Here is a 3,813-nt window from a genome sequence, read left to right as displayed (position 1 = left end):
AGGCCGACGAGGACCCTGCTCCCTGGTGGAAACCCGGACCTGGCAAGCCCCCAGCTCCTGGGGCTGGAGAACCTCGACCCAGTTTACCTGCAAGTTCCTGGGTGGGGCTTTAAGTTCTACAACAGAGAAAAAGCAAGTCGCTACTTTGCACAAGGAACTATGTGTTCGCTACACATCCTGCGTGTCCGCCCCTTGTCTTCCCAGGATCCATGTGAAGCTCAGCCAGGGCGGGAGGAGGCATCCGGACAGGGACCTGGCTCTCCTCGGGCTGCCGTGTCCGCACAGGGCGGGGTGGGCTCTGCCGGCTGGGCTGCCTTTCCTCGTTGCTCGGGGTTTGACCATCTCGGGGTGCCGCCTCCCCATGGCCGATGCCCAGGGAGCTTGGTCGAGGGGGGAGCTAGGGTGGACCGAGCACGTGGCTTGTGTCAGACGCCCCGAGACCTGGAACTCACTGAAAGCCCCTAAACCAGCCTGCCAAGTGGGGGCGCCTCCACCTCCTTGTCAGACACGGAGCCGTTTAGTGATCGGGTCAGGAATTTGTAGCCAGCAAGGCTGGGCTGATAGGACATCCCTGCAGCAGGAGGCGCCCGGGGCTCGGAGCCTTCTAGAAGAGAGTGGTGGATCACAGGGCCAGCCGTACATAGGCCGTTTGGTCTGTCTCCAGACACTGGCTGAAGAAATTAAATAGTTCCTGTGTTTTGACCTTGTGTAGAGACCCCGAGTAATCTGCTGGGTTCAAAAACGAAACACTGAAGTCCAGACGAACCAAATGCAAGCGATTTCTTCTAATCACTTGCTTGCCAGCAGCCAAAAGTCCCCTCCCCCCTGGCCAGTTCTGCCCCTGAGTCCACGGGACCCCTGGAGGTCTCCGAGGGGCGCACGATCTTCCTGGAGACTTTTAAACAACCTTCTTGGCTGGGGACAGCCGGGGTGGGTAGAGCGCCCAGAGAGCGTTAACCAGCTTTAAATTTGGGGGAGTTTTAAAACTTGTAGAAAGTGCTACAGTGTGGCCTGGAGATTCTTTTTCTCTTTCACCCAAATTGCAGTGAGAAATCATATATTTATTCTTCCTTTCCCAATGAGGAAGTTGAGGGAAATTTACGCCAAGGACACAGCCTTGCTGAGATTCAAAGCTGGGACGCGACCGCCGCTCTTGGGCAGGGCGCTTAGCATAGTCACCCTCACGGCGTCGCCGGGCACCCTGGGCACTCAGCGGGCAGTGGGCTTAGCCCCCCACCTCTAAAATTCACATCCTGCGGTGGCTCAGGGTTAACCCCCATAATGAACTGGGTTTCCTAGGACCCAGGAATCATTGTGATATTGAATACCTTCCTCATCGACTAGGAAATGGTACATGTTATGTAGAATCTTCCAGAATTCATGGAAGAAGACTTTGACTTGCCGAAGGGAGAAACCAGACTCCCTTGCTGCTGGTGGAAAGGGAATGTAAACGCCAGGCCCCCCACAGTCCGTGGCCATTAAACTGGATTATTATTTCCTGTGATGTGTATATGCCTTACCCTCCCCCCTTGAGTTTAAGTACAGTTGGGCATTAAAAGTTTGTGGGTTCGAGCCCCACCCTGGGCTCCATACTCACAGTGAAAGTCCTGCTTGGGATTCTCTCCCCCTCTCTTTGCCCCTCCCCTGCTTGCTCTCTCTGTCTCTCTCTCAAAAATAAGTGAGTAAACTTAAATTTGTTTAAAAGTACGGCTTCCACATTTCTTATTTGGCCATAGTTCCTTCTGAGTAGGCTGCACGGCCCCGGATTGCCCGGATCCCTGTCTCTTCACTGGAGTTTAATGGCGTAAAGAGGAAGGTTTTTGCTTCACCCTCAGTCAGACTGGTGGCAGACCCCACCGGGAAACCCTGGGGGGGAGGGCATGTGGTGTAGCCAGAGTCTCAGAACTCGCTTGGGTCTGGCACGGCTGAACGGAGAGGGGGAAGAGGGTGGGCAGGGCCTCAGACCACGGCCAAGTTCAGACGAGTCTTTAGCAAACCAAAGTGCCCCTTAGAGGAATCCCTTTGGCGGGGGGGTGGAGGAGGGCCCGGCATGGGCACCGTGATGCATTGTGGGGGCGTCAGCTGTGGTTGTCGGGCAGCTGTGTTCCCTCCAGTTCTGCCAGGTTCTCTCCGATGGACTTCCGGGTGGCGTGCGGCCCAGGAACGGTCACGGAAGCTCGTCTCTCACTGTGTGTTGTCTCTGAGGCCCTGCTGGGTCCTGGGCTGCGGAGGCTGGAAACCCTCCCCTCCGATCCCTGGCCTGAGGAGGTGGGGTCGTGTCCCGGACCCTCTGCCCCTCAGAGTCCCCGTCGGCAAACTGGGGACAGCAGCCACGAAGATGCAGGCTCCGAAAGGCCTGGAAGGCCGGAGCCGGCACGCCCTGATCAGCGCTCAGGTGGGAGAGCTGCTGGCGGTCCTTCGTGTGTGTCATGTGCTGCTTTTGAAAACAAAATGTGCTTTATGCTAATTTAAAGAGGCCAGGGGCCAGGACGGCATGCGTGTGGCTGCAGAGAACAGGCACATCCAGAGACAGGAATCTGGTCCCTGGCTGCTGGTGACGGACTCGTGGTGGGTTCCTTTGGGAGGTGACGAAAACGCTCTGGGACGGGAGAACGTTCTGGAACAGGGGAACAGTCACGGCCACATGGGTCTGGGAGATCCTGGAAAGCAGTGAATTGCACACGTTCGCAGGGCAAATCTCATATGAATGAGCTCTCTCTCTGTCTCTCTCTCTTTCCATATACATTGTATATAAACATAATCGTGCTTCTAATCTCTCTTTGTTGACTCACTGACTTTAGACAGTGTCGGACTTTCGGCTCCAAGAATTGAGTTTACTTCCAAGACTTCACCAAGGCCCAGGGTGCGGGCTGGCTCACCCCGTCCTCCGCACCATCGGCCTTACCTCGTCCCCTTCCCGGTGACCCCAGGCCAAGGGCTCTGTCCACCTTCTGCAGCTCAGGGAGCAAGAATTATTAGCCACTTCTCACCAGACAACCGTCTTTGCCCCTTTGGGCCTGGACGCCGCAGGCTTTCTCTCTTTGGTTTGGTGGGGTGCAGGTGCTCCCCTCTCTGCCCCGCAAACCTCGGCTGGGCAGCTCCATGGCGCATGGTGCGCAGCCCCCGCGCCCACTAGAGGGAGCCCTTGGACACCTCATCTATTGCTCTGGTCCACGCCTACCCTCTCCCCACTCCTCACCCACCCAGGGGAGCTCTCTGTCCTGGGGTGTGCAAGGACCCCTTCTCCTCCTGTCACCTGCTCTCAAACACGACAACCAGATGAGGAGATTGGGAGAAATGAGTCAAGTTCCAAGGTCACTCCTGTCTGTGGCTGGATTAGCATCTCCGAAGAGCGGCAGCGCTGAACTCAGACCCACAGGGCCGGTCTGCTACTCACACAGCAGCATGAGCAGAGAGGGAAGGAAGCATGGGGGGCGGTGGGAGGCTGTTGATCCATCAAGAAGCAAAGCCCGCCACAGGGTTTTAACTCTATTTCTCACATCATAGTCTTTCTACAGAACGAGGTTGCCAACAAGGGCCCTTACTTACAGAGCCACGGCCATGGCGATGGTGTCAGCAGAGATTAGCACACTTGGGTGGGGTGGGACCGTCTTTCCTGACAATATCACTGGGCCTGGCAGTGCTGTGGGGTCTTCTGTCCCCCACACACCTGCAGCCCCCCGAGTCACACGTGCACGTCAGGGACATGTGAACACCGTGGCACCGTGAGAGTGAGGGGCACACGTGGGTTCAGCAGGTCCCCAGGTTCTCTGCGCACCTGTCTCACGTTTTGAATCTGCTTCCACTCGTGTT

Source organism: Suricata suricatta, chromosome 5 (genome assembly GCF_006229205.1).
Source record: "Suricata suricatta isolate VVHF042 chromosome 5, meerkat_22Aug2017_6uvM2_HiC, whole genome shotgun sequence".
Taxonomy (NCBI): Eukaryota; Metazoa; Chordata; class Mammalia; order Carnivora; family Herpestidae; genus Suricata; species Suricata suricatta.
This window is presented reverse-complemented; position numbering follows the sequence as displayed.